Source organism: Eucalyptus grandis, chromosome 2 (genome assembly GCF_016545825.1).
Source record: "Eucalyptus grandis isolate ANBG69807.140 chromosome 2, ASM1654582v1, whole genome shotgun sequence".
Taxonomy (NCBI): Eukaryota; Viridiplantae; Streptophyta; class Magnoliopsida; order Myrtales; family Myrtaceae; genus Eucalyptus; species Eucalyptus grandis.
In genome coordinates, this window is record NC_052613.1 from 36922845 (window position 1) to 36935475 (window position 12631).

At 41.7% G+C, this 12631-nt stretch overlaps 1 long non-coding RNA gene across 1 annotated transcript; it reads left to right on the plus strand.

The window, feature by feature from the left end:
* The first annotated feature begins 4884 nt into the window (after positions 1-4884).
* On the plus strand, positions 4885-7976 carry LOC104432790. The gene is made up of 2 exons (XR_005548598.1): positions 4885-5217; positions 7487-7976. It is a non-coding gene; the product is annotated as an uncharacterized LOC104432790 (long non-coding RNA).
* Positions 7977-12631: the final 4655 nt, after the last annotated feature.

Here is a 12631-nt window from a genome sequence, read left to right on the forward strand (position 1 = left end):
CTGCGTCAGCAGCATTGACACCTAGATTATCGCTGAAAAGTCAAACATACTTTTTTTGTAAAAAGAAAAAAAAAATAATGATGGTGATAAATTATGATAAAAGATTTTTAAAAAAGAAAATAAAAAGATGAAGCACCGGGACCATCAAAGCTCATCACTCCAGCCCGGTCCGACCATGAGAGTAGCCAGACCACTAGCGAAGCTCATCGAGCACCTGGCCCAATTCGCCTCAGCTCATTACATCCACAAGAGCAGCCTAGGCCACACCAGGCCCATCAAATTCTAATAAAACCCAGTAAGCCCAATTCGATGAAACCCATAAAGATTTGAATTGAGCCGATCCACCTCATCGGAACTGGCCCCCCTCTTCCCCACTATCTTTCTTTCTCTATGTTGGAAACGAACTCGCGCACGTGCACTGGAGAAGCTCAACGAAGGGAAATTTGCTGCATTACAATGTTTAATCGCCTCTTGTGTCCGTAACCGAGACATTCCCGTTATGAAATTAGCTCATTAACAGTTCATTTGCGTCGATTTCCTCATTGACTATGGGATTTACGTTGATGGTTTTTTGCTATATTGGCATTCCCTAAGTTCTTTTGCCTTTCATTAAGAATGAATCTAGGAGCTATGCACTTCGATACTGTGATGGCCCGAGCGGCAGTGCACGGGGAGGAGGGATGGCGGTGCGTCCGCGCCTCGGTCCCCAGACGTGCGTAAGGAATGAGTCATGGGCCAGTTTATAATGGCTTGGGCCCCTCTAACCTGTGTGACGCGTTTTAAAGCCGTGATGACTCATTTTAAAGCCGACGCTAACTGTGTGACACGTTTTAAAGCCGTGAGAACTCAGTGTCCAAAGCGGACAATATCACACAGTGGGACTCGGGTCGTTACAAATTGGCTCAGGACTCCCCCCTAAGCGATGTGGAACAAGAGGACCCCTTCCTTACGCACGTGCAGGGACCAGGCGCGGATGCACCGCCATCCCTCCTCCCCGTGCACCGCCACTCAAGCAGTCACACTAATTTGTAACGACTCGGGCCTCACTGTGTGATATTGTCCACTTTGGACACTGAGTCCTCACGGCTTTAAAACGCGTCAACAGATTAGAGGGGCCAAAGCCATTATAAACTGGCCCAGGACTCCCTCCCTAAGCGATGCAGGACAAGAGGGACCCCTTCCTTGCGCACGTCCGGGGACCGAGGCGCAGACGTACCGCCATCCCTCCTCCTCGCGCACCGTCACTCGAGCCGTCACAGATACATTTCTGCCTTGGTTTAAATCTATGTTCAGTGTTCTCGCAACACAAATCCAATTTTGAGTATTGCTAGATTGGGGCAAAAATCTCTTGTATGGAATTGGATTAAATCTCATGTGTTTTCATTGAGTCCACATGTTGAATTTGCCGGAATCACTCTTAGATCTACTGCTTGTGTTGTGGGATAAAATTATAGTTCATTTGCTGATACAATGAGCGGATGAAAGAAGGATGGACTTCTGAAACGAGAACTGATTTGGTGTTTGTCTTGATTCATTTATACAGTAGGTTCGGGTCCATCGGTTCTCTTCAATATTGACTTCTTGTTGCGGTTTTGTCATTTGAGAGCCTCAACCACAAACCTTTCTATTTAACTCGGACTTGATCTTTTCCAGCTTACGTTGCATTATGCCTATGTTTAACGTAAAAATAACATTGCAATAAATTGAATGTGGTGATTAAAATTTTGAGCAAGATTTTGATAGTTACAAACCTTAAAAGGTTAATATATCTGGAGTCCATTGACGTACAATTTATTGCTCACTTTACAATCTCTTTGTATTATAAGTTTATCATGGGCATTATCTTTCGAATTTAGATTTTACTCATCGCTTCTTCTTTTTGGCACACGCATAGGTAGCCCTTTATTCAGTAAAGTCAAAAGATAATTCCATCCAATCAAATGAGTATTGGCATTTAATAAATCCATTTCTCAACAAGAAAATGCTATTCAAGTTCATGATTAGATAATATCTATGAATCACACTTGAAATTTGTCTAGATCAGTTCAACGACACACCACTTGGGATGGCCATGCAAAGAAGCATGGTTGAACCCGAGATAAGAATAATATGTTAAATCAGAATAATAAATCAAAATATAGAAAAGCATAATGAACATCATATTACATGATTTGATCAGTATGACCTTGTCCATGGAGAGAGTAACATAAAATTTCATTATTGATCAAGCAATATAGCAAAGGTTATAACCATGCTTGAGTCATTCAAAGACTTTCAATTTTTCTTAGTCCCCAATAACTCACATAATATATATATTTTCTTAATGTCAAAAACCTGACACAGTGTCTAACATGCATAATTCCCTACAAACCATCACTAAATTTACTCAAGATTTTCAAAATAATTAAACACTTAGTAATCAACTCTCTCCTAATATAATTCACAAACTTATGCACGGCCTTGCATATTGAAGTTGAAGTATATTCACTGAACTTGTACCAAAAAGAACTCCCAAAACAGCCTTCCCTCGAAGTGGAAAATATGATCCTTGCAAATTGAGTTGAACTCTTCACTATTCACTGGCAGACAATGACGCGAGCTACTTCATAGGAGCACAAAGAAAGACATGCCATTTGGCAACCGTGCAAGTGAATAATTCTACTTTAATTTTGGTGTGAAGTTTCTCATGTTCTTCACTTAGGGACAATAATTTTGCAGTTCTAATTAACATGTCACTCTTATCATTCCTTTCTCTAACCATTAGCATGCAAGGGGATTGACCAGCTCAATGACTTCAAGTTCGTGAGGCTTGTGGCTCAGGCTTGCCACCTTGAAAATAGTATCCACATTCAGTCCAAATTCAGACCGGACGCTTTGTCAATCAGATCTAGAATTAGCATTCTAATGCGCTAGAGTAAGACTAGCTATAGGTACTCTTTTTTTGGTTGATAGCTATAGGTACTTTCTTATCGTTATTTTGCTTGGTGAAACAAATTTATTGAATTTGAATAAACACATGTAATGACTCGAAGCATTCAACATGAGTCAAACTCTCCAAAAAAGTACTTAGGTTGTGGTTTTTGGAGTAGGTTTCAACTTTCATCTTAAGTTCTTTACCATCTCACATGAGATTTTGAGTGTCAAAAACTCTCCTACTTATAATGTTAATATCTCATTGTTGTCAAATCATAGTGGGCGGTGACATTTCCTATTCTACCAAGACCCCCACTTTTTCAAGCTTTCACATCCCAATGATCATTCCCCGCTTCGTTGGATTGGCTAAAGGCCATCCAATCCATCACCAAATCACGAATCTACCGAAAAGAAATCTTGTTAAGATTCAATGTGCCAAGACACATTTATTGCCATCTGACAAGGAGCTTACTCAAGCAATGTTACCTGTGAGAGCTACAAAGGCCTTAGTTAAACTATTTATGGTACATTTAGTTCAGCATTTTCAAACCCAATAGAGAAATACAAAGGCCTTAGCCTAAAGAGATTTGGGGTAATGCAAATTGTATTTAATTAAAAAAAAAAAAAACCTTTGTAAAGCAACTTTGAGTAAAGTAGTTTTGAATGGTAGCAACAAGAGGCAAAATCAGAAAATTGAATAATTAGTGAGAATAGTTTTAGAAGAAAAAAATAATTAACCCTAGTTTCAACATTCCCAAAGTTAGCATTTAGTAGAATGCCACTTCAAAAAGCTTGTCAAACACCCCTAATATTTTCTCAAGGGGTTTTGGAGGCCGAAAATGCCTTGGGAAAGCTAAACCAAACGCAGCACTATCATGGAAAGAAGAAAAAGGCTTAATCTTGAGGTGACCATATTTATTAAGATCCAAGATCTTGTAGGTTTTGACTGTCATTGCTTCCTTCAATTACTGCCCAGCAAAATGCCGAAAGAGAGTGAGAATGATGATGACACCAACGATGATGACATACTGATGCAATTTAGTATTTAACATCCTTTTAGTCCCCAAGACCACATTTGTTCAACCAGTACAACTACGTAAAAAACTCCCCTAACTTATATGCACAACTACACGAGTGAGTATTTGTTTGTGCCCTTTGATTGAGTCCTTTTAAAAGACCCAATTGCATAAATTAAATTTATTAGATCAAGGTATTCACATTTCAAGAATCTCTAGATCCCACACTAGATCTTATTTAAAAGAAAAAAACGAATTTTCATATAGCTTATACATTTTATTTATTTTTGTCTATCACATTACCCAAAGAATAAATCTACGTATGTTTTCTATGTGCCAACTTACGGAGAGAGTTCTAAGTTTCTGGTATTTTGACGCTTGTCAATTTCATCAAATTTGGATTGATAAATATGACAACATATAATTTTGATTATTCGTGATATTGTGGAAAAGGTCCAATTGGATCACAATAGTATTAGCATCTGAATTTTCACCAACAAGTCAAACATTCATTTTTTGTTATAAAAAAAAAACTATTTATAGAAAATAAAATAAAAAAATAAAAAGGAAAACATAATGATGAAAAATAAACAGGAAATAAAATAAAATAAAAAATAAAGCATCAGGTCCATCAAAGCCCATCGCTCCAGCCCAGTTTGATCACCTTGTTATAGCCCAACCCGGTCCGACCGCAAGCGTAGCCCAGACCTCAAGTCAAGCCCATCAAGCACCTGGCCCAATTATACTCAGTCCATCAGATCCACAAAAGAAGCCCAGGCCACACAAGGCCCATAAAATTCTAATAAAACCCATTAAGCCCAATTCGATGGAACCCATAAAGATTTGGATCGAGCCCGGTCCTCTCTCAATCTGAACGTTGGAAACGAACTCGAGATGGTCGCGATTCCCTCTCCAGTCTCCATACACTCGGCCACCTCCAGTCCACTAGTAGCCGCCACTCGTCTCCGATTGCCGACCAACACACGCTCTTTACGTTCGAATCTCAGAGAGCAGAGCAGGGAGTACAGAGAAGGAATTCTCGTATTGAGTAGCAATTCTCCGTCGATTTTTCCTCTTTGAATCTTTGCCGCCCTCTCTGTCAGTGATCGCAGCCGCAGGCCACCGCCGAACACCACCAGCATCGCGGCCACTGGAAGTGCTTCGTTCGCCCCTGTTTTCCAGCCAGCGTCTTCGACGTCCTCGGAGATTGTTCGTTTCTCCTTCCCCAGGTCCGATCATCATCCTCATCGTCTCCGGTGATGGCGGGGCCAGCACCTACACTTTCAAGGTATATTTCTTCATGCTCTGTTTTACCGAGGTAGAAACCGAGAATTCTTAATTCCATCGCTATGGAAATTGTGACTTTCTGAAGCTATCATGAGAACCTTGAATGTTCCGTGTCGATTGTGTTTTACATTGGCTGTGAATCTCTCTCCATTACCGTTTCATTTTGTTCACCGGTCAAGCGCCTGCTACATAGTCGGCGATATTCCTAAGCTCGATCATTTTGGAAGAAATAAAAGCCGAGGTCATTCTCCTTTATATTTAGCATTGAGTCGAGAAATTTTGCTATGCTACAATGTTTAATTGCCTAATGTGTTCTTAACTGAGACCTTCCAGTTCCCAAATTAGCTCATTAACAGGCAATTTCGTCGGTTTCCTCATTGTATATGGATGTGTGTTGATCGTTTTTTGCTGTATAGGCATTCCCCAAGTTCTGTTGTCTTGCATTAAGAATGATTCTAGGAGCTATGCACTTCGATACGTTTAGTGTTCTCGCGACATAAATTCGATTCCGAGTATTGCTGGATTGGGCCAAGAATCTATTGTATGGAGCTAAATTGAATCTGATGCGTTTTTGTTGCGTCCACATGTTGAATTTGTTTGAATCACACTTAGATCTAGGGGTGTCAACGGTTCGGTTCGGTTCGGTTTTTTGAAAGACCGAACCGAACCGAACCGTTAAAGAAATCTTCCGAACCAAATACGAATCGAACCGAAAATTTTGGTTCGGTTCGGTTCGGTTCGGTTTTTCGGTTTTTAGCTTTTGGTTTTTGGTTTTCGGTTTCTGTGTTCTTGGGTACCCAGATGCGTTCAACGCGCCGGAGCTTCAGGTGTGGAACAACGCTGCCTTAGACAACGGTGAGTCCGAAGACTCCGCCGCCGCCACCGCCATCAAGGCATCTTGGTTGTCCGTCAACCCCGTCTTCGTGAAGCTCTCCGAATCGCAAAAATCAAAGCTTTCGACACAGAGAGCAGCGAATCTCGCCATGAAACAGCAGACCCAGAAAAGATCAGGACAAATCATTACCTGGGTCTGCTTCAGAGAGCACGAAGCGAGCTTCATGCAAAGGGAGGTTCCAGTAGCGGACGCCATTGATTCGAATCAAGAAACGAGAAACACGAGCGATACAGAGAAAAACAAGAACTGGAACCAAAATACGATGTACGCAGAGAGCGAGAGGAAGAGATCTGAGACTCCTGAAGAACGAACCCCGTCCGTCAATGGAGGAGATCGGCGAATTGAAAGTCACGAAGGAGAGGAGGACAGATTTTATCGGTTCGTAGTTCGGTTCGGTTTGGTTAACCAATAAAAACCGAACCATAAAAAAAATATTGATTTTTAATGAGAACCGAAAACCGAACCGAACCGAAAAATTCATTTTCAATTTTTCGGTTCGGTTCGGTTCGGTTCTTGACGCCCCTACTTAGATCCACTGATCTTGTTGTGGAATTTGCTAATACAATGAACTGATGAAAGAAGGATGGACTTCTGAATTGAGAATGGATCTGGCATTAGTCTTGATTCATTCATAGGCCACAATCTGCCTTCATTGGTGTTAGTTGAGAATCCTTAAACACACAAGTTCATTAGTTCTCTTTCGATATTGATTTCTTGTTGCGATTTTGCCATTCGAGAGCCTCAGCCATGAACCTTTTCATTTGACTCAGACTTGATTTTTTCCGACTTACATTGCATCATGCCTATGTTTAACGTAAATATAACATTGCAATAAATCAAATACGATGATTAAAATTTCGAGTAAGATGTTCGTGGCTACAAGCCTAACAACTTAATATATCCAAGGCTCATTCACATCCAATTTCTCACTTTTGAATCTCTTTGTATTATAAGTTTATCATGGGTATTATCTTTTAAATTTAGATTTAACTCATGTTTTGCTTTTTTTGCACACCGCACGACATGTGCCCTTTTTTCAGGAATCAAAGGATGATTCCAGCCATTTGAATGGCCGCTGGCACTTGCTAACTGGCCAATTGAGGGTGTAATAAGTTACCAATCAAAAGAAATAACATTTAATTGACCCAATTCGGACCCAATCCATATCTACCCATTTGACAAACCTGAACCTTGTCCCATGTGCAATGTTATCTTTGGGTATTCAATTTGGTCAATGCGATTTCTGAACTATTAGTAGATGTACTTCCTAGACTATATGAAAAATGTTCAATGTTGTCATTCATTAATTCAAATTAACAAAATCTATTGATGTGGCTTCCAATATGTTATGTTTGAACGGTGACAACAAAAAAAGTGACACATGCTTGGGGGGAGCTGATGATCCGACGGAAGCATGTGATTCGGGCAAGCGAAGGACTCAGAGTCAAGAGTGCCACAAGCGTCGCTCAATGGGGATGGGGAGAACGTCATGAATTAGAGGTTTTCAGAGCACAATGGGCCAAGGAAATGGCTAACATAACCTAGCAGTTCTCGATTTGGAGTTTCATGAGTACTCTAAAATGTTTCTAGCAGTATCGATTTTGCAGACGAGCTATGCGGCGAAGTGCAATGTGGAAAGGGGTCGTGCGTCCTGCTCGCCAGCACTCTATTTGGATTCGAATGCCAGTGCGAAGCGGGTTGGAAGTGGACGCACCTCAACAATGAAGATGATTTCAAGTTCCTTCCCCGTGTCATCTTAAACTGGGAGCTTACTCTTTTCTAATCACTCTGTGTTCACAAGGTACCAGGAATTGTAACAGCAGATAAACCAAACACTTTGTCTTAAAGCAAGAAATCATTTGACTGGTTCTCTGCAGTAGAAGGGGAAAAAAGTGTAACTCGCCAATTTTTTGCTCGAGTTATATGGCGAAATACATGGATGATGCGGCTCTGAGAAGATCAAAGAAAAATCTAATCCCCAAATGTGAAGCTCGATAGTTTCATATGCAGACTCTGCCCATTAACTCACATAAACTTCAAACTTTCAGAGCCATATGTTTGAGGTTCGTATGAATTGTGGTGCCGACATAAGATTAAGTTGCAAATCTTCTCTTTGCGCAGGTTCTGTTGAGTACTACTGCATTCCCGCGCCTCCCCCAGTCCCATCCGTTTCATACAACACATCCTTCTTCGATTGTAAATCATCTTCACTTCGCAACTTACGAGCACACTTGCCGGTTACATGATTCTCATGAATGTCAGTGTCTCCCGATACTTCAGTGATTGTAAGATATAAATTCAAAGACTCAAGATTGCAATATATACAAATTCCCGATTTTTCCACTCACACATGCTTTCCTTTAATATGTCTCGTGATGGGTTTTTCGAATGCGCACTCAGTAACGACCATGGAAAGTTTGGAAAATAAAAGTTTTCAATTTGTCTACCACAAGATCAGACGGCAGAAGTTATGGTGAGATTGCAAAGACCTCTCTCTCTCTTGATCTTATCTTTTTTTTTTTGGTAAAGGTAAGTAATATAGATAGACAAGAGAGCCAGGAGGCCATACAAAGAACATCAGGGAAGAGCCGGCACCAAAAACTTGCACTCAGAATGTCAGAGTACCACTCGAGTGGAAGGGTGCCAACTCGAGCTGCAGAGAAGGAAAAAGGAAACAGAAAAACAGGCAGCTAAAAGAGGCCGACGAACAACGCAGCCAGGGCGAAAGCATGCCAAAAATAAACGAAGAGGGAGGGCAAAAATACAACCCCACAACACCAGGATACAACCAAATGAAAGCAGCAGCCGGGTGAACTGGAAGCAGCAACAACAGCGACTAAAAGACCAAGGGTAAGACGAGATAGAGAACCACCCAAACAAGGGGAAGAGGGGCTACCCACGAGCATCATCAATGCAAAGAAAGACATGAACGGAGACGGCCAAATGATCTCTTCAAAGGGGAGGCCGAAACGCTTACTCAAAGATAGAAGGGTGGATACCCCAACTAAGCCGAAGACGTTTGTTGCGTGGGATATCCGGGACCTTGGAGAATGTAAGGGCCTTGTCTTTGACAACTTTGATTAGATGGGCTTTCATGGCCGGGAGGGAGAGCTGTTGGTTGCGGAAGATGATATTGTTTCTCTCCTTCCGAGACAAGATAACATAAGGCACCAAAGGAAAACCTAGCCATTGATTGATGGAACCCTGAATCAGATAAATGATTAATAGCCCACAAAAGGTTCACTTTCCAGGTCTGGTTTCTCCAAGGAAGATTAAACTTCGCTGCCCAAAAGGCCGCAAGGCCGCGAGTAATGGAGCAGCCAAAGAAAAGGTGATCGATTGAATCCGGTCTAATTGAACAAAATGCACAAGACACATCCGGGATTCTTCCATGGGTGAGCAACCTCACTCGAGTTGGTAGGCGATTGCAGTAATCAGCCATGTGTGAGTTTGATAACGAGGAGGGAGAGAGGGGCTCCAAATAAACTTGTAGCGGTGACTAAATGGCTTCCTCGTCCTCGGGGAGATTCCAAGCGAAGCTGAAGAGTAGGTTCCGGACGGGTGACCCGGCCAAACCGGTCGATCATTTTCCCCATTAAGGATCGAAAGTGGCTCCTCCCAAGTCGCAATAACACCCGCAAATGAGGAAGGGGTGGACAGGGCTGCCAAACCAGTTCTAATTGTAGCAAGACGTGGAATACCGGAGCTATAGATATCACGATTAGAGAAGATCTTATAGAAAGGGCCACGTGGATGCCAATAGTCGAACCAGAAGGAGGCTGAAGAGCCATTGCCAACATTCCATCTAAACTAAAGCTGGATCAAGTCACGGAGACCAAGTAATTTCTTCCAAGCCCATGAACAGGACGTTGGCTTAGGCACTATCCAAAAATTCTTATGCTTTAAGAAGTTTGAGTGGATCCATTTACACCATAGGGACTCTTTATCAGTAAAGAGGATCCATAAGTGCTTGATCATTGCCGCCAAGTTACTTACTCGAATGGATCGAATCCCCAACCCACCTTCCTCCTTAGGTAGGCAAACATCCTCCCAAGCCACCTTAGCCCCACCCGAACTCAAGGTAGGCCCTTTCCAAAGGAATTGTCGAAAGATTTGTTCAATTCGCTTAATAAACGAAGAAGGCAATATAAAGACACTCGACCAATACACTGGATGGAGTGGAGGACCGATTTTATCAATTGCAACCTGCCCGCCATGGACAAGAATCGGTTGGTCCAAGATTGGACTCTCGAGGTGATAGTATTCAACGCAGCACAATCTACTTTCCTAAGTCTAGTAGAAATAATAGGCACACCAAGGTACTTAAACGGAAGAGATCCTAATTGGAAGCTCGAGGCATTTACTGGGGCATCCGTAAGAGAAGGAGGCCCTCCGAGATAAATATATCACTCTTGCGAAGATTGGGTAATAGGCCCGACCAATCGGCAAAGAGATGGATCCCATCCATTAAGATTCGCACCAAGGTCAAGCTGGCCTTCGAGAATAATAGGACATCATCCGCAAAGAAGAGATGGGAGAGCTTAGTGGCTTTGCATCTCCAAAAGTAATCGAAGCTTTGGCTTATTGGATTGGCGGTTAAGGATACCAGTGAATACTTCCATAACGAGAGTGAAGATGTAAGGAGACATCGGGTCACCCTGACGAATTCCCCTTCCGCTTGAGAAAAAACCATGAAGCTCACCATTTAGGGAGATGGAGAACATGGGTGACCGGATACAAGCCATGATGCGGTCAATAAACACACCGGGAAGCCAAAAGCTTTAAGGGTTAGCTCAATGAAATTCCAATCCACCGAGTCAAAAGCTTTAGAAAAATCAACCTAACGATGCATTTAGGCCGGCACGGTTCACGATGGAATTCACAGAATAATTCACGGGCTAGCAGGATATTATCGCTAATCCTTCCGCCTTAACAAAGGCGTTTTGAGGAGGGCTGATGATAGAAGGAAGAATGGAAGCTAACCCGTTAGCAAGAATCTTGGTGATGCATTTATATATAGTGTTGCAACAGGCTATGGGGCGAAAGTCATTTGTCGAGGCATTTGGGATTTTAGGAATCAAGGTGATGATAGTGGCATTAATGTCGAAGGAGTTGGCCCGAGTTGAAGAAATGCAACCGCCAAAATCACCGAAGGACCAACTATGTCCCACGACCGCTAAAGAAATCTGCGTTGAATCCATCCGGGCGGGGCTTTACCATTTGCAAGGGAGAACATGGTTTCCCGAATCTCATCATCCGTAATGCAGTCGAGAGAGGCTAAGAAAATGAGCATCGCTGATAGTATGATTCAAATGAGCACGAATATCATCAGACGAAGGCTTTACAGCAGGGGGGGAAGCCGCCAAAAGGTTACGAAAATGGGAGATAAAGAGTTGCTGAACTTCGGAGGGGTCAAGAGATCTCCATCCATAATTGATAATATTCTATTTTGGAGATGGCTCCGCTTGACCGAGTGATGGAAGTATTTCGTGTTTCGGTCACCTTCTTTAAGCTAGCGCACTCTAGACTTTTGTCTGAGGAAGGACTCTTCTTGGATGCGAAGATCTGAGAAAGCCCGCAAGCGATCCTCTCTCGTATCAGCTAAAGACGGTTGAGCGGGTCTAATTGAATTGCATTTTGGGCAATCAACAGTAGACTTCTAGCTTCCTCCGTACGAGTTGAGATATCCGAGTAGGCTGTCCTGTTTAGGCCTTTAAGTCTGTACTTTAGAGCACGCAGTTTGCAGCAAAGCGAATACATGGCCGAGCCAACGTAGGAAGAATCCCATACCTGTGCTACCAGCTCAAGAAGTTCGATGGGCCATCCAAAAGTTGAAAAACTTAAAAGGCTTACGATTGTTTGGAGTAGGGAGGATCCTAACGACCATTGGGAAATGGCTCTTGATCTTATCTTTTTCTGAGGCCAAAACAAGTTTTCCTAAGAACAGGTTACTTGTCAATTAAGTCAAAAAAGAGAAGTTCATCCTTCATAATCAATACTTATAGATGACCATGCAGTTCAATATTGTCCCACCTCCGTTGCAGTAAACAGTGTTTGACGTTAGTTTCTTAGTACTTATTTGCACTTGTTGAATTGCAACACTATATTCGTCCCAAAAAATTAATTACAATACCACACTAGTTACTAATAATTACACACACTTTATGTAATTTTAAAAATTATTTTTACCTACCATCGGAAGATTCAATATTCATTTATGTAAAATAAGTGAAACTTACAATTTCAAAATCGCTAAATATATGCTAAGTCAAAATAAGTATACATTATAATATAATCTATGAAAAAAGTTTCAAACAAAAATCTAAAGTGGATCATTCTCTAAAAAAAAAAAAAAGCTCAGTGGACTTGCCAGCCGACCAAATGGTCGCGGATGAACATTTTCCAGCTATTAGAATGGAGTTAATTTGGTCCGAAATTTGCAATTAGGTAAAAAATTTAAAGAAAATCCCCGAATTGAATTAGTATTTTCAAAATTTTCACGTTTTCTATCTCCTCTCCC